Raw genomic sequence first — 18,856 nt, 5'->3', positions numbered from 1 at the left:
CCAAGACTTTAACTCCGAGAAGCTTGGTACTTTCCATCAGAAATGCCATTGCCGTGGTTAGCTTGGCTACTGCGAAGAGTTCGTCTCTGTTGCTGAGGTATTCTCTGTGCGATTGTCTGCCTGAGCTGATAAAACCCTTACACTAAGCAAAACCTAGAAAGAGCCGTCTATTAATTTTATCTAAGTCTTTCACTCCGAGAAGCTTGGTACTTTCCATCAGAAATGCCATTGCCGTGGTTAGCTTGGCTACTGCGAAGAGTTCGTCTCTGTTGCTGTGGTATTCTCTGTGCGATTGTCTGCCTGAGCTGATAAAACCCTTACACTAAGCGAAACATAGAGCCGTCCATTAATTTTATCCAAGACTTTCACTCGGAGAAGCTTGGTACTTTTCCTCAGTAATGACATTGCCTTGGTTAGCTTGGCTACTGCGAAGAGTTCGTCTCTGTTGCTGTGGTATTCTCTGTGCGATTGTCTGCCTGAGCTGATAAAACCCTTACACTAAGTGAAACATAAAGAGCCGTCCATTAATTTTATCCAAGACTTTAACTCCGAGAAGCTTGGTACTTTCCATCAGAAATGCCATTGCCATGGTTAGCTTGGCTACTGCGAAGAGTTCGTCTCTGTTGCTGTGGTATTCTCTGTGCGATTGTCTGCCTGAGCTGATAAAACCCTTACACTAAGCAAAACCTAGAAAGAGCCGTCTATTAATTTTATCTAAGTCTTTCACTCCGAGAAGCTTGGTACTTTCCATCAGAAATGCCATTGCCGTGGTTAGCTTGGCTACTGCGAAGAGTTCGTCTCTGTTGCTGTGGTATTCTCTGTGCGATTGTCTGCCTGAGCTGATAAAACCCTTACACTAAGCGAAACATAGAGCCGTCCATTAATTTTATCCAAGACTTTCACTCGGAGAAGCTTGGTACTTTTCCTCAGTAATGACATTGCCTTGGTTTGCTTCGCTTCCACGAAGACTTAGTTTCTGTTGCTATTGTATTTCTGCGGGATTGTCCGACTGAACATATAAAACCCTTACTGTAAGTGAAATATGTAGAATAGCCGTTCATTAATTTTATCCAAAACTTTCACTGCAAGAAACTTGATACTTTCCATCAGGAATGCCATTGCAATAGTTAGCTTGGCTACTACAAAGAGTTGGTCTCTGTTGCTGTGGTATTCTCTGTGCGATTGTCTGTCTGAGCTTATAAAACCCTTACACTAAGCGAAACGTATAGAAAGAAACGTCCAGTAATTTTATCCAAAACTTTTACTGTGAGAAGTTTGGTACTTTCCATCAGAAATGCCATTGCCGTGGTTAGCTTGGCTACTGCGAAGAGTTAGTCTGTTGCTGTGGTATTCTCTGTGCGATTGTCTGCCTGAGCTGATAAAACCCTTACACTAAGCGAAACATAAAGAGCCGTCCATTAATTATATCCAAGACTTTCACTCCGAGAAGCTTGGTACTTTCCATCAGAAATGCCATTGCCGTGGTTAGCTTGGCTACTGCGAAGAGATCGTCTCTGTTGCTGTGGTATTCTCTGTGCGATTGTCTGCCTGAGCTGATAAAACCCTTACACTAAGCGAAACCTAGAAAGAGCCGTCTATTAATTTTATCTAAGTCTTTCACTCCGAGAAGCTTGGTACTTTCCATCAGAAATGCCATTGCCGTGGTTAGCTTGGCTACTGCGAAGAGTTAGTCTGTTGCTGTGGTATTCTCTGTGCGATTGACTGCCTGAGCTGATAAAACCCTAACGCTAAGCGAAACATGTAGAAAGAGCTGTCCATTAATTTTATCCAAAACTTTCACTCCGAGTAGCTAGGTACTTTACATCAGAAATGCCATTGCCGTGGTTAGCTTGGCTACTGCGAAGAGTTCGTCTCTGTTGCGGTGGTATTCTCTGTGTGATTGTCTGCCTGAGCTGATAAAACCCTTACACTAAGCGAAACGTCCATTACTTTTATCCAAGACTGTCACTCCGAGGAGCTTGGTACTTTCCATCAGAAATGCCATTGCCGTGGTTAGCTTGGCTACTGCGAAGAGTTCGTCTCTGTTGCTGAGGTATTCTCTGTGCGATTGTCTGCCTGAGCTGATAAAACCCTTACACTAAGCGAAACATAGAGCCGTCCATTAATTTTATCCAAGACTTTCACTCCGAGAAGCTTGGTACTTTCCATCAGAAATGCAATTGCCGCGGTTAGCTTGGCTACTGCGAAGAGTTCGTCTCTGTTGCTGTGGTATTCTCTGTGTCATTGTCTGCCTGAGCTGATAAAACCCTCACACTAAGCGAAACGTATAGAAAGAAACGTCCATTAATTTTATCCAAGACTTTAACTCCGAGAAGCTTGGTACTTTCCATCAGAAATGCCATTGCCGTGGTTAGCTTGGCTACTGCGAAGAGTTCGTCTCTGTTGCTGTGGTATTCTCTGTGCGATTGAGTGCCTGAGCTGATAAAACCCTAACGCTAAGCGAAACATGTAGAAAGAGCTGTCCATTAATTTTATCCAAAACTTTCACTCCGAGAAGCTTGGTACTTTCCATCTGAAATGCCATTGCCGTGGTTAGCTTGGCTACTGCGAAGAGTTCGTCTCTGTTGCGGTGGTATTCTCTGTGTGATTGTCTGCCTGAGCTGATAAAACCCTTACACTAAGCGAAACCTAGAAAGCGCCCTCCATTAATTTTATCCAAGACTTTCACTCCGAGAAGCTTAGTACTTTCCATCAGAAATGCCATTGCCGTGGTTAGCTTAGCTACTGCGACGAGTTGGTGTCTTGCTGTGGTATTCTCTCTAGGATTGTGTGCCAGAGCAGATTAAACCCTTACCCCAACCGTAACCGAAAGATATAGAGCCATCCGTTACGTTTAGCAAAACCTAATCCTACTTTCGGGGATAAGTTCTTTAGTTTTATCGTGAGAAATGTTTTTCTAAAGTGAGCTCCACCGCCCATGATGATGAGCTGGGGTGCTTCTTCCTCAGCGCTAAGCTGGTACAGAGAAGTGGTTTAATCACAATCTCTGTGCCTTAGATGATGTTCAATGTTCCTTTCATGGGAGCATCAAGAGAAGGGGCATGTTCTGAGTGGTAAAAAGGAAAAAATTGCAGAAATTCATCAATTTGATCTAAACCTTAGTCTTAACTCTTAAAACATTAAATTGCAATTGCAGAAAAGTTCAATTAAGAAAAAAAAACACTTGTACTGTTCCAAACCCCACCAACAACATTTTAAGTTTAAAACGGGATAAAGTAATCAAGATATAAGACAATGGGAGATCAGTTGTAACGAATAAACACCCAAATTGCCCCTAAACTTAACCAATCAAACTCTATCCCTAACCGTAATCTTTGGGGTATTTCTAATCCAGCACTTGGGTATTGGCGGAGGTGATCAGTTGACATGTGTTGGCTCTGGCATTCAACCCTAACCATAAAGTTAACCTAGTATTTTCAATCTGAAATGCCCTTGCCCTGGTTAGCTTGGCTACCGCAAAGAGTTGGTCTCTGTTGCTGTGGTATTCTCTGTGCGATTGACTGCCTGAGCTGACAAAACGCTAAGCGAAACATGTAGAAAGAGCCGTCTATTAATTTTATCTAAGTCTTTCACTCCGAGAAGCTTGGTACTTTCTATCAGAAATGCCATTGCCGTGGTTAGCTTGGCTACTGCGAAGAGTTCGTCTCTGTTGCTGTGGTATTCTCTGTGCGATTGACTGCCTGAGCTGATAAAACCCTAACGCTAAGCGAAACATGTAGAAAGAGCTGTCCATTAATTTTATCCAAAACTTTAACTCCGAGTAGCTAGGTACTTTCCATCAGAAATGCCATTGCCGTGGTTAGCTTGGCTACTGCGAAGAGTTCGTCTCTGTTCCTGTGGTATTCTCTGTGCGATTGTCTGCCTGAGCTGATAAAACCCTTACACTAAGCGAAATATGTGGAAAGCGCTGTCCAGTAATTTTATCCAAAACTTTCACTCAGAGAATCTTTATGCTTTTCCTCAGTAATGACATTGTCTTGGTTTGCTTCGCTTCCACGAAGAGTTAGTTTCTGTTGCTATTGTATTTCTGCGGGATTGTCCGAATGAACATATAAAACCCTTACTGTAAGTGAAATATGTAGAATAGCCGTTCATTAATTTTATCCAAAACTTTTACTGCAAGAAACTTGATACTTTCCATCAGGAATGCCATTGCAATAGTTAGCTTGGCTACTACAAAGAGTTGGTCTCTGTTGCTGTGGTATTCTCTGTGCGATTGTCTGTCTGAGCTTATATAACCCTTACACTAAGCGAAACGTATAGAAAGAAACGTCCAGTAATTTTATCCAAAACTTTTACTGTGAGAAGTTTGGTACTTTCCATCAGAAATGCCATTGCCGTGGTTAGCTTGGCTACTGCGAAGAGTTGGTCTGTTGTTGTGGTATTCTCTGTGCGATTGTCTGCCTGAGCTGATAAAACCCTTAGACGAAGCGAAACATAAAGCCGTCCATTAATTATATCCAAGACTTTCACTCCGAGAAGCTTGGTACTTTCCATCAGAAATGCCATTGCCGTGGTTAGCTTGGCTACTGCGAAGAGTTCGTCTCTGTTGCTGTGGTATTCTCTGTGCGATTGACTGCCTGAGCTGATAAAACCCTAACGCTAAGCGAAACATGTAGAAAGAGCTGTCCATTAATTTTATCCAAAACTTTCACTCCGAGTAGCTAGGTACTTTCCATCAGAAATGCCATTGCCGTGGTTAGCTTGGCTACTGCGAAGAGTTCGTCTCTGTTGCTGTGGTATTCTCTGTGCGATTGTCTGCCTGAGCTGATAAAACCCTTACACTAAGCGAAACATAAAGAGCCGTCCATTAATTTTATCCAAGACTTTCACTCCGAGAAGCTTGGTACTTTCCATCAGAAATGCCATTGCCGTGGTTAGCTTGGCTACTGCGAAGAGTTCGTCTCTGTTGCGGTGGTATTCTCTGTGTGATTGTCTGCCTGAGCTGATAAAACCCTTACACTAAGCGAAACGTCCATTACTTTTATCCAAGACTGTCACTCCGAGGAGCTTGGTACTTTCCATCAGAAATGCCATTGCCGTGGTTAGCTTGGCTACTGCGAAGAGTTCGTCTCTGTTGCTGAGGTATTCTCTGTGCGATTGTCTGCCTGAGCTGATAAAACCCTTACACTAAGCGAAACGTATAGAAAGAAACGTCCATTAATTTTATCCAAGACTTTCACTCCGAGAAGCTTGGTACTTTCCATCAGAAATGCCATTGCTGTGGTTAGCTTGGCTACTGCGAAGAGTTCGTCTCTGTTGCTGTGGTATTCTCTGTGCGATTTTCTGCCTGAGCTGATAAAACCCTTAAGCTAAGCAAAACCTAGAAAGAGCAGTCTATTAATTTTATCTAAGCCTTTCACTCGGAGAAGCTTGGTACTTTCCATCCGAAATGCCATTGCCGTGGTTAGCTTGGCTACTGCGAAGAGTTCGTCTCTGTTGCTGTGGTATTCTCTGTGCGATTGACTGCCTGAGCTGATAAAACCCTAACGCTAAGCGAAACATGTAGAAAGAGCTGTCCATTAATTTTATCCAAAACTTTCACTCCGAGAAGCTTGGTACTTTCCATCAGAAATGCCATTGCCGTGGTTAGCTTGGCTACTGCGATGAGTTCATCTCTGTTGCTGTGGTATTCTCTGTGCGATTGTCTGCCTGAGCTGATAAAACACTCACACTAAGCGAAACGTATAGAAAGAAACGTCCATTAATTTTATCCAAGACTTTCACTCCGAGAAGCTTGGTACTTTCCATCAGAAATGCCATTGCCGTGGTTAGCTTGGCTACTGCGAAGAGTTCGTCTCTGTTGCTGTGGTATTCTCTGTGCGATTGTCTGCCTGAGCTGATAAAACCCTTACACTAAGCGAAACATAGAGCCGTCCATTAATTTTATCCAAGACTTAAACTCGGAGAAGCTTGGTACTTTCCATCAGAAATGCCATTGCCGTGGTTAGCTTGGCTACTGCGAAGAGTTCGTCTCTGTTGCTGTGGTATTCTCTGTGCGATTGACTGCCTGAGCTGATAAAACCCTAACGCTAAGCGAAACATGTAGAAAGAGTTGTCCATTAATTTTATCCAAAACTTGAACTCCGAGAAGCTTGGTACTTTCCATCAGAAATGCCGTGGTTAGCTTGGCTACTGCGAAGAGTTCGTCTCTGTTGCTGTGGTATTCTCTGTGCGATTGACTGCCTGAGCTGATAAAACCCTAACGCTAAGCGAAACATGTAGAAAGAGCTGTCCATTAATTTTATCCAAAACTTTCACTCCGAGAAGCTTGGTACTTTCCATCAGAAATGCCATTGCCGTGGTTAGCTTGGCTACTGCGAAGAGTTCATCTCTGTTGCTGTGGTATTCTCTGTGCGATTGTCTGCCTGAGCTGATAAAACCCTCACACTAAGCGAAACGTATAGAAAGAAACGTCCATTAATTTTATCCAAGACTTTAACTCCGAGAAGCTTGGTACTTTCCATCAGAAATGCCATTGCCGTGGTTAGCTTGGCTACTGCGAAGAGTTCGTCTCTGTTGCTGTGGTATTCTCTGTGCGATTGACTGCCTGAGCTGATAAAACCCTAACGCTAAGCGAAACATGTAGAAAGAGCTGTCAATTTTATCCAAAACTTTCACTCCGAGAAGCTTGGTACTTTCCATCAGAAATGCCATTGCCGTGGTTAGCTTGGCTACTGCGAAGAGTTCATCTCTGTTGCTGTGGTATTCTCTGTGCGATTGTCTGCCTGAGCTGATAAAACCCTCACACTAAGCGAAACGTATAGAAAGAAACGTCCATTAATTTTATCCAAGACTTTAACTCCGAGAAGCTTGGTACTTTCCATCAGAAATGCCAATCCCGTGGTTAGCTTGGCTACTGCGAAGAGTTCGTCTCTGTTGCTGTGGTATTCTCTGTGCGATTGTCTGCCTGAGCTGATAAAACCCTTACACTAAGCGAAACATAGAGCCGTCCATTAATTTTATCCAAGACTTTCACTCGGAGAAGCTTGGTACTTTTCCTCAGTAATGACATTGCCTTGGTTTGCTTCGCTTCCACGAAGACTTAGTTTCTGTTGCTATTGTATTTCTGCGGGATTGTCCGACTGAACATATAAAACCCTTACTGTAAGTGAAATATGTAGAATAGCCGTTCATTAATTTTATCCAAAACTTTCACTGCAAGAAACTTGATACTTTCCATCAGGAATGCCATTGCAATAGTTAGCTTGGCTACTACAAAGAGTTGGTCTCTGTTGCTGTGGTATTCTCTGTGCGATTGTCTGTCTGAGCTTATAAAACCCTTACACTAAGCGAAACGTATAGAAAGAAACGTCCAGTAATTTTATCCAAAACTTTTACTGTGAGAAGTTTGGTACTTTCCATCAGAAATGCCATTGCCGTGGTTAGCTTGGCTACTGCGAAGAGTTCGTCTCTGTTGCGGTGGTATTCTCTGTGTGATTGTCTGCCTGAGCTGATAAAACCCTTACACTAAGCGAAACGTCCATTACTTTTATCCAAGACTGTCACTCCGAGGAGCTTGGTACTTTCCATCAGAAATGCCATTGCCGTGGTTAGCTTGGCTACTGCGAAGAGTTCGTCTCTGTTGCTGAGGTATTCTCTGTGCGATTGTCTGCCTGAGCTGATAAAACCCTTACACTAAGCGAAACATAGAGCCGTCCATTAATTTTATCCAAGACTTTCACCACGAGAAGCTTGGTACTTTCCATCAGAAATGCCATTGCTGTGGTTAGCTTGGCTACTGCGAAGAGTTCGTCTCTGTTGCTGTGGTATTCTCTGTGCGATTTTCTGCCTGAGCTGATAAAACCCTTAAGCTAAGCAAAACCTAGAAAGAGCCGTCTATTAATTTTATCTAAGCCTTTCACTCCGAGAAGCTTGGTACTTTCCATCCGAAATGCCATTGCCGTGGTTAGCTTGGCTACTGCGAAGAGTTCGTCTCTGTTGCTGTGGTATTCTCTGTGCGATTGAATGCCTGAGCTGATAAAACCCTAACGCTAAGCGAAACATGTAGAAAGAGCTGTCCATTAATTTTATCCAAAACTTTCACTCCGAGAAGCTTGGTACTTTCCATCAGAAATGCCATTGCCGTGGTTAGCTTGGCTACTGCGAAGAGTTCATCTCTGTTGCTGTGGTATTCTCTGTGCGATTGTCTGCCTGAGCTGATAAAACCCTTACACTAAGCGAAACGTATAGAAAGAAACGTCCATTAATTTTATCCAAGACTTTCACTCCGAGAAGCTTGGTACTTTCCATCAGAAATGCCATTGCTGTGGTTAGCTTGGCTACTGCGAAGAGTTCGTCTCTGTTGCTGTGGTATTCTCTGTGCGATTTTCTGCCTGAGCTGATAAAACCCTTAAGCTAAGCAAAACCTAGAAAGAGCAGTCTATTAATTTTATCTAAGCCTTTCACTCGGAGAAGCTTGGTACTTTCCATCCGAAATGCCATTGCCGTGGTTAGCTTGGCTACTGCGAAGAGTTCGTCTCTGTTGCTGTGGTATTCTCTGTGCGATTGACTGCCTGAGCTGATAAAACCCTAACGCTAAGCGAAACATGTAGAAAGAGCTGTCCATTAATTTTATCCAAAACTTTCACTCCGAGAAGCTTGGTACTTTCCATCAGAAATGCCATTGCCGTGGTTAGCTTGGCTACTGCGATGAGTTCATCTCTGTTGCTGTGGTATTCTCTGTGCGATTGTCTGCCTGAGCTGATAAAACACTCACACTAAGCGAAACGTATAGAAAGAAACGTCCATTAATTTTATCCAAGACTTTCACTCCGAGAAGCTTGGTACTTTCCATCAGAAATGCCATTGCCGTGGTTAGCTTGGCTACTGCGAAGAGTTCGTCTCTGTTGCTGTGGTATTCTCTGTGCGATTGTCTGCCTGAGCTGATAAAACCCTTACACTAAGCGAAACATAGAGCCGTCCATTAATTTTATCCAAGACTTAAACTCGGAGAAGCTTGGTACTTTCCATCAGAAATGCCATTGCCGTGGTTAGCTTGGCTACTGCGAAGAGTTCGTCTCTGTTGCTGTGGTATTCTCTGTGCGATTGACTGCCTGAGCTGATAAAACCCTAACGCTAAGCGAAACATGTAGAAAGAGTTGTCCATTAATTTTATCCAAAACTTGAACTCCGAGAAGCTTGGTACTTTCCATCAGAAATGCCGTGGTTAGCTTGGCTACTGCGAAGAGTTCGTCTCTGTTGCTGTGGTATTCTCTGTGCGATTGACTGCCTGAGCTGATAAAACCCTAACGCTAAGCGAAACATGTAGAAAGAGCTGTCCATTAATTTTATCCAAAACTTTCACTCCGAGAAGCTTGGTACTTTCCATCAGAAATGCCATTGCCGTGGTTAGCTTGGCTACTGCGAAGAGTTCATCTCTGTTGCTGTGGTATTCTCTGTGCGATTGTCTGCCTGAGCTGATAAAACCCTCACACTAAGCGAAACGTATAGAAAGAAACGTCCATTAATTTTATCCAAGACTTTAACTCCGAGAAGCTTGGTACTTTCCATCAGAAATGCCATTGCCGTGGTTAGCTTGGCTACTGCGAAGAGTTCGTCTCTGTTGCTGTGGTATTCTCTGTGCGATTGACTGCCTGAGCTGATAAAACCCTAACGCTAAGCGAAACATGTAGAAAGAGCTGTCAATTTTATCCAAAACTTTCACTCCGAGAAGCTTGGTACTTTCCATCAGAAATGCCATTGCCGTGGTTAGCTTGGCTACTGCGAAGAGTTCATCTCTGTTGCTGTGGTATTCTCTGTGCGATTGTCTGCCTGAGCTGATAAAACCCTCACACTAAGCGAAACGTATAGAAAGAAACGTCCATTAATTTTATCCAAGACTTTAACTCCGAGAAGCTTGGTACTTTCCATCAGAAATGCCAATCCCGTGGTTAGCTTGGCTACTGCGAAGAGTTCGTCTCTGTTGCTGTGGTATTCTCTGTGCGATTGTCTGCCTGAGCTGATAAAACCCTTACACTAAGCGAAACATAGAGCCGTCCATTAATTTTATCCAAGACTTTCACTCGGAGAAGCTTGGTACTTTTCCTCAGTAATGACATTGCCTTGGTTTGCTTCGCTTCCACGAAGACTTAGTTTCTGTTGCTATTGTATTTCTGCGGGATTGTCCGACTGAACATATAAAACCCTTACTGTAAGTGAAATATGTAGAATAGCCGTTCATTAATTTTATCCAAAACTTTCACTGCAAGAAACTTGATACTTTCCATCAGGAATGCCATTGCAATAGTTAGCTTGGCTACTACAAAGAGTTGGTCTCTGTTGCTGTGGTATTCTCTGTGCGATTGTCTGTCTGAGCTTATAAAACCCTTACACTAAGCGAAACGTATAGAAAGAAACGTCCAGTAATTTTATCCAAAACTTTTACTGTGAGAAGTTTTGTACTTTCCATCAGAAATGCCATTGCCGTGGTTAGCTTGGCTACTGCGAAGAGTTCGTCTCTGTTGCGGTGGTATTCTCTGTGTGATTGTCTGCCTGAGCTGATAAAACCCTTACACTAAGCGAAACGTCCATTACTTTTATCCAAGACTGTCACTCCGAGGAGCTTGGTACTTTCCATCAGAAATGCCATTGCCGTGGTTAGCTTGGCTACTGCGAAGAGTTCGTCTCTGTTGCTGAGGTATTCTCTGTGCGATTGTCTGCCTGAGCTGATAAAACCCTTACACTAAGCGAAACATAGAGCCGTCCATTAATTTTATCCAAGACTTTCACCACGAGAAGCTTGGTACTTTCCATCAGAAATGCCATTGCTGTGGTTAGCTTGGCTACTGCGAAGAGTTCGTCTCTGTTGCTGTGGTATTCTCTGTGCGATTTTCTGCCTGAGCTGATAAAACCCTTAAGCTAAGCAAAACCTAGAAAGAGCCGTCTATTAATTTTATCTAAGCCTTTCACTCCGAGAAGCTTGGTACTTTCCATCCGAAATGCCATTGCCGTGGTTAGCTTGGCTACTGCGAAGAGTTCGTCTCTGTTGCTGTGGTATTCTCTGTGCGATTGAATGCCTGAGCTGATAAAACCCTAACGCTAAGCGAAACATGTAGAAAGAGCTGTCCATTAATTTTATCCAAAACTTTCACTCCGAGAAGCTTGGTACTTTCCATCAGAAATGCCATTGCCGTGGTTAGCTTGGCTACTGCGATGAGTTCATCTCTGTTGCTGTGGTATTCTCTGTGCGATTGTCTGCCTGAGCTGATAAAACCCTCACACTAAGCGAAACGTATAGAAAGAAACGTCCATTAATTTTATCCAAGAGTTTCACTCCGAGAAGCTTGGTACTTTCCATCAGAAATGCCATTGCCGTGGTTAGCTTGGCTACTGCGAAGAGTTCGTCTCTGTTGCTGTGGTATTCTCTGTGCGATTGTCTGCCTGAGCTGATAAAACCCTTACACTAAGCGAAACATAGAGCCGTCCATTAATTTTATCCAAGACTTAAACTCGGAGAAGCTTGGTACTTTCCATCAGAAATGCCATTGCCGTGGTTAGCTTGGCTACTGCGAAGAGTTCGTCTCTGTTGCTGTGGTATTCTCTGTGCGATTGACTGCCTGAGCTGATAAAACCCTAACGCTAAGCGAAACATGTAGAAAGAGTTGTCCATTAATTTTATCCAAAACTTGAACTCCGAGAAGCTTGGTACTTTCCATCAGAAATGCCATTGCTGTGGTTAGCTTGGCTACTGCGAAGAGTTCGTCTCTGTTGCTGTGGTATTCTCTGTGCGATTTTCTGCCTGAGCTGATAAAACCCTTAAGCTAAGCAAAACCTAGAAAGAGCAGTCTATTAATTTTATCTAAGCCTTTCACTCAGAGAAGCTTGGTACTTTCCATCCGAAATGCCATTGCCGTGGTTAGCTTGGCTACTGCGAAGAGTTCGTCTCTGTTGCTGTGGTATTCTCTGTGCGATTGACTGCCTGAGCTGATAAAACCCTAACGCTAAGCGAAACATGTAGAAAGAGCTGTCCATTAATTTTATCCAAAACTTTCACTCCGAGAAGCTTGGTACTTTCCATCAGAAATGCCATTGCCGTGGTTAGCTTGGCTACTGCGATGAGTTCATCTCTGTTGCTGTGGTATTCTCTGTGCGATTGTCTGCCTGAGCTGATAAAACACTCACACTAAGCGAAACGTATAGAAAGAAACGTCCATTAATTTTATCCAAGACTTTCACTCCGAGAAGCTTGGTACTTTCCATCAGAAATGCCATTGCCGTGGTTAGCTTGGCTACTGCGAAGAGTTCGTCTCTGTTGCTGTGGTATTCTCTGTGCGATTGTCTGCCTGAGCTGATAAAACCCTTACACTAAGCGAAACATAGAGCCGTCCATTAATTTTATCCAAGACTTAAACTCGGAGAAGCTTGGTACTTTCCATCAGAAATGCCATTGCCGTGGTTAGCTTGGCTACTGCGAAGAGTTCGTCTCTGTTGCTGTGGTATTCTCTGTGCGATTGACTGCCTGAGCTGATAAAACCCTAACGCTAAGCGAAACATGTAGAAAGAGTTGTCCATTAATTTTATCCAAAACTTGAACTCCGAGAAGCTTGGTACTTTCCATCAGAAATGCCGTGGTTAGCTTGGCTACTGCGAAGAGTTCGTCTCTGTTGCTGTGGTATTCTCTGTGCGATTGACTGCCTGAGCTGATAAAACCCTAACGCTAAGCGAAACATGTAGAAAGAGCTGTCCATTAATTTTATCCAAAACTTTCACTCCGAGAAGCTTGGTACTTTCCATCAGAAATGCCATTGCCGTGGTTAGCTTGGCTACTGCGAAGAGTTCATCTCTGTTGCTGTGGTATTCTCTGTGCGATTGTCTGCCTGAGCTGATAAAACCCTCACACTAAGCGAAACGTATAGAAAGAAACGTCCATTAATTTTATCCAAGACTTTAACTCCGAGAAGCTTGGTACTTTCCATCAGAAATGCCATTGCCGTGGTTAGCTTGGCTACTGCGAAGAGTTCGTCTCTGTTGCTGTGGTATTCTCTGTGCGATTGACTGCCTGAGCTGATAAAACCCTAACGCTAAGCGAAACATGTAGAAAGAGCTGTCAATTTTATCCAAAACTTTCACTCCGAGAAGCTTGGTACTTTCCATCAGAAATGCCATTGCCGTGGTTAGCTTGGCTACTGCGAAGAGTTCATCTCTGTTGCTGTGGTATTCTCTGTGCGATTGTCTGCCTGAGCTGATAAAACCCTCACACTAAGCGAAACGTATAGAAAGAAACGTCCATTAATTTTATCCAAGACTTTAACTCCGAGAAGCTTGGTACTTTCCATCAGAAATGCCAATCCCGTGGTTAGCTTGGCTACTGCGAAGAGTTCGTCTCTGTTGCTGTGGTATTCTCTGTGCGATTGTCTGCCTGAGCTGATAAAACCCTTACACTAAGCGAAACATAGAGCCGTCCATTAATTTTATCCAAGACTTTCACTCGGAGAAGCTTGGTACTTTTCCTCAGTAATGACATTGCCTTGGTTTGCTTCGCTTCCACGAAGACTTAGTTTCTGTTGCTATTGTATTTCTGCGGGATTGTCCGACTGAACATATAAAACCCTTACTGTAAGTGAAATATGTAGAATAGCCGTTCATTAATTTTATCCAAAACTTTCACTGCAAGAAACTTGATACTTTCCATCAGGAATGCCATTGCAATAGTTAGCTTGGCTACTACAAAGAGTTGGTCTCTGTTGCTGTGGTATTCTCTGTGCGATTGTCTGTCTGAGCTTATAAAACCCTTACACTAAGCGAAACGTATAGAAAGAAACGTCCAGTAATTTTATCCAAAACTTTTACTGTGAGAAGTTTGGTACTTTCCATCAGAAATGCCATTGCCGTGGTTAGCTTGGCTACTGCGAAGAGTTCGTCTCTGTTGCGGTGGTATTCTCTGTGTGATTGTCTGCCTGAGCTGATAAAACCCTTACACTAAGCGAAACGTCCATTACTTTTATCCAAGACTGTCACTCCGAGGAGCTTGGTACTTTCCATCAGAAATGCCATTGCCGTGGTTAGCTTGGCTACTGCGAAGAGTTCGTCTCTGTTGCGGTGGTATTCTCTGTGTGATTGTCTGCCTGAGCTGATAAAACCCTTACACTAAGCGAAACGTCCATTACTTTTATCCAAGACTGTCACTCCGAGGAGCTTGGTACTTTCCATCAGAAATGCCATTGCCGTGGTTAGCTTGGCTACTGCGAAGAGTTCGTCTCTGTTGCTGAGGTATTCTCTGTGCGATTGTCTGCCTGAGCTGATAAAACCCTTACACTAAGCGAAACATAGAGCCGTCCATTAATTTTATCCAAGACTTTCACCACGAGAAGCTTGGTACTTTCCATCAGAAATGCCATTGCTGTGGTTAGCTTGGCTACTGCGAAGAGTTCGTCTCTGTTGCTGTGGTATTCTCTGTGCGATTTTCTGCCTGAGCTGATAAAACCCTTAAGCTAAGCAAAACCTAGAAAGAGCCGTCTATTAATTTTATCTAAGCCTTTCACTCCGAGAAGCTTGGTACTTTCCATCCGAAATGCCATTGCCGTGGTTAGCTTGGCTACTGCGAAGAGTTCGTCTCTGTTGCTGTGGTATTCTCTGTGCGATTGAATGCCTGAGCTGATAAAACCCTAACGCTAAGCGAAACATGTAGAAAGAGCTGTCCATTAATTTTATCCAAAACTTTCACTCCGAGAAGCTTGGTACTTTCCATCAGAAATGCCATTGCCGTGGTTAGCTTGGCTACTGCGATGAGTTCATCTCTGTTGCTGTGGTATTCTCTGTGCGATTGTCTGCCTGAGCTGATAAAACCCTCACACTAAGCGAAACGTATAGAAAGAAACGTCCATTAATTTTATCCAAGAGTTTCACTCCGAGAAGCTTGGTACTTTCCATCAGAAATGCCATTGCCGTGGTTAGCTTGGCTACTGCGAAGAGTTCGTCTCTGTTGCTGTGGTATTCTCTGTGCGATTGTCTGCCTGAGCTGATAAAACCCTTACACTAAGCGAAACATAGAGCCGTCCATTAATTTTATCCAAGACTTAAACTCGGAGAAGCTTGGTACTTTCCATCAGAAATGCCATTGCCGTGGTTAGCTTGGCTACTGCGAAGAGTTCGTCTCTGTTGCTGTGGTATTCTCTGTGCGATTGACTGCCTGAGCTGATAAAACCCTAACGCTAAGCGAAACATGTAGAAAGAGTTGACCATTAATTTTATCCAAAACTTGAACTCCGAGAAGCTTGGTACTTTCCATCAGAAATGCCATTGCTGTGGTTAGCTTGGCTACTGCGAAGAGTTCGTCTCTGTTGCTGTGGTATTCTCTGTGCGATTTTCTGCCTGAGCTGATAAAACCCTTAAGCTAAGCAAAACCTAGAAAGAGCAGTCTATTAATTTTATCTAAGCCTTTCACTCGGAGAAGCTTGGTACTTTCCATCCGAAATGCCATTGCCGTGGTTAGCTTGGCTACTGCGAAGAGTTCGTCTCTGTTGCTGTGGTATTCTCTGTGCGATTGACTGCCTGAGCTGATAAAACCCTAACGCTAAGCGAAACATGTAGAAAGAGCTGTCCATTAATTTTATCCAAAACTTTCACTCCGAGAAGCTTGGTACTTTCCATCAGAAATGCCATTGCCGTGGTTAGCTTGGCTACTGCGATGAGTTCATCTCTGTTGCTGTGGTATTCTCTGTGCGATTGTCTGCCTGAGCTGATAAAACACTCACACTAAGCGAAACGTATAGAAAGAAACGTCCATTAATTTTATCCAAGACTTTCACTCCGAGAAGCTTGGTACTTTCCATCAGAAATGCCATTGCCGTGGTTAGCTTGGCTACTGCGAAGAGTTCGTCTCTGTTGCTGTGGTATTCTCTGTGCGATTGTCTGCCTGAGCTGATAAAACCCTTACACTAAGCGAAACATAGAGCCGTCCATTAATTTTATCCAAGACTTAAACTCGGAGAAGCTTGGTACTTTCCATCAGAAATGCCATTGCCGTGGTTAGCTTGGCTACTGCGAAGAGTTCGTCTCTGTTGCTGTGGTATTCTCTGTGCGATTGACTGCCTGAGCTGATAAAACCCTAATGCTACGCGAAACATGTAGAAAGAGTTGTCCATTAATTTTATCCAAAACTTGAACTCCGAGAAGCTTGGTACTTTCCATCAGAAATGCCGTGGTTAGCTTGGCTACTGCGAAGAGTTCGTCTCTGTTGCTGTGGTATTCTCTGTGCGATTGACTGCCTGAGCTGATAAAACCCTAACGCTAAGCGAAACATGTAGAAAGAGCTGTCCATTAATTTTATCCAAAACTTTCACTCCGAGAAGCTTGGTACTTTCCATCAGAAATGCCATTGCCGTGGTTAGCTTGGCTACTGCGAAGAGTTCATCTCTGTTGCTGTGGTATTCTCTGTGCGATTGTCTGCCTGAGCTGATAAAACCCTCACACTAAGCGAAACGTATAGAAAGAAACGTCCATTAATTTTATCCAAGACTTTAACTCCGAGAAGCTTGGTACTTTCCATCAGAAATGCCATTGCCGTGGTTAGCTTGGCTACTGCGAAGAGTTCGTCTCTGTTGCTGTGGTATTCTCTGTGCGATTGACTGCCTGAGCTGATAAAACCCTAACGCTAAGCGAAACATGTAGAAAGAGCTGTCAATTTTATCCAAAACTTTCACTCCGAGAAGCTTGGTACTTTCCATCAGAAATGCCATTGCCGTGGTTAGCTTGGCTACTGCGAAGAGTTCATCTCTGTTGCTGTGGTATTCTCTGTGCGATTGTCTGCCTGAGCTGATAAAACCCTCACACTAAGCGAAACGTATAGAAAGAAACGTCCATTAATTTTATCCAAGACTTTAACTCCGAGAAGCTTGGTACTTTCCATCAGAAATGCCAATCCCGTGGTTAGCTTGGCTACTGCGAAGAGTTCGTCTCTGTTGCTGTGGTATTCTCTGTGCGATTGTCTGCCTGAGCTGATAAAACCCTTACACTAAGCGAAACATAGAGCCGTCCATTAATTTTATCCAAGACTTTCACTCGGAGAAGCTTGGTACTTTTCCTCAGTAATGACATTGCCTTGGTTTGCTTCGCTTCCACGAAGACTTAGTTTCTGTTGCTATTGTATTTCTGCGGGATTGTCCGACTGAACATATAAAACCCTTACTGTAAGTGAAATATGTAGAATAGCCGTTCATTAATTTTATCCAAAACTTTCACTGCAAGAAACTTGATACTTTCCATCAGGAATGCCATTGCAATAGTTAGCTTGGCTACTACAAAGAGTTGGTCTCTGTTGCTGTGGTATTCTCTGTGCGATTGTCTGTCTGAGCTTATAAAACCCTTACACTAAGCGAAACGTATAGAAAGAAACGTCCAGTAATTTTATCCAAAACTTTTACTGTGAGAAGTTTGGTACTTTCCATCAGAAATGCCATTGCCGTGGTTAGCTTGGCTACTGCGAAGAGTTCGTCTCTGTTGCGGTGGTATTCTCTGTGTGATTGTCTGCCTGAGCTGATAAAACCCTTACACTAAGCGAAACGTCCATTACTTTTATCCAAGACTGTCACTCCGAGGAGCTTGGTACTTTCCATCAGAAATGCCATTGCCGTGGTTAGCTTGGCTACTGCGAAGAGTTCGTCTCTGTTGCTGAGGTATTCTCTGTGCGATTGTCTGCCTGAGCTGATAAAACCCTTACACTAAGCGAAACATAGAGCCGTCCATTAATTTTATCCAAGACTTTCACCACGAGAAGCTTGGTACTTTCCATCAGAAATGCCATTGCTGTGGTTAGCTTGGCTACTGCGAAGAGTTCGTCTCTGTTGCTGTGGTATTCTCTGTGCGATTTTCTGCCTGAGCTGATAAAACCCTTAAGCTAAGCAAAACCTAGAAAGAGCCGTCTATTAATTTTATCTAAGCCTTTCACTCCGAGAAGCTTGGTACTTTCCATCCGAAATGCCATTGCCGTGGTTAGCTTGGCTACTGCGAAGAGTTCGTCTCTGTTGCTGTGGTATTCTCTGTGCGATTGAATGCCTGAGCTGATAAAACCCTAACGCTAAGCGAAACATGTAGAAAGAGCTGTCCATTAATTTTATCCAAAACTTTCACTCCGAGAAGCTTGGTACTTTCCATCAGAAATGCCATTGCCGTGGTTAGCTTGGCTACTGCGATGAGTTCATCTCTGTTGCTGTGGTATTCTCTGTGCGATTGTCTGCCTGAGCTGATAAAACCCTCACACTAAGCGAAACGTATAGAAAGAAACGTCCATTAATTTTATCCAAGAGTTTCACTCCGAGAAGCTTGGTACTTTCCATCAGAAATGCCATTGCCGTGGTTAGCTTGGCTACTGCGAAGAGTTCGTCTCTGTTGCTGTGGTATTCTCTGTGCGATTGTCTGCCTGAGCTGATAAAACCCTTACACTAAGCGAAACATAGAGCCGTCCATTAATTTTATCCAAGACTTAAACTCGGAGAAGCTTGGTACTTTCCATCAGAAATGCCATTGCCGTGGTTAGCTTGGCTACTGCGAAGAGTTCGTCTCTGTTGCTGTGGTATTCTCTGTGCGATTGACTGCCTGAGCTGATAAAACCCTAACGCTAAGCGAAACATGTAGAAAGAGTTGTCCATTAATTTTATCCAAAACTTGAACTCCGAGAAGCTTGGTACTTTCCATCAGAAATGCCATTGCTGTGGTTAGCTTGGCTACTGCGAAGAGTTCGTCTCTGTTGCTGTGGTATTCTCTGTGCGATTGACTGCCTGAGCTGATAAAACCCTAACGCTAAGCGAAACATGTAGAAAGAGCTGTCCATTAATTTTATCCAAAACTTTCACTCCGAGAAGCTTGGTACTTTCCATCAGAAATGCCATTGCCGTGG

The 18,856-nt window shown here is 43.5% G+C and overlaps 1 non-coding gene across 1 annotated transcript; it reads left to right on the top strand.

Annotated features, from left to right (window-relative positions):
* The first annotated feature begins 2,864 nt into the window (after positions 1–2,864).
* LOC130130188 (small nucleolar RNA U3) lies at positions 2,865–3,076 on the top strand. The gene has a single exon (XR_008812107.1). It is a non-coding gene; the product is annotated as a small nucleolar RNA U3 (small nucleolar RNA).
* Positions 3,077–18,856: the final 15,780 nt, after the last annotated feature.

The sequence above is a fragment of the Lampris incognitus genome, chromosome 19 (genome assembly GCF_029633865.1).
Source record: "Lampris incognitus isolate fLamInc1 chromosome 19, fLamInc1.hap2, whole genome shotgun sequence".
NCBI lineage: Eukaryota > Metazoa > Chordata > Actinopteri > Lampriformes > Lampridae > Lampris > Lampris incognitus.
Note: the sequence above shows the minus strand (reverse complement) of the source record. Positions and strands in the feature narration are given on the sequence as shown.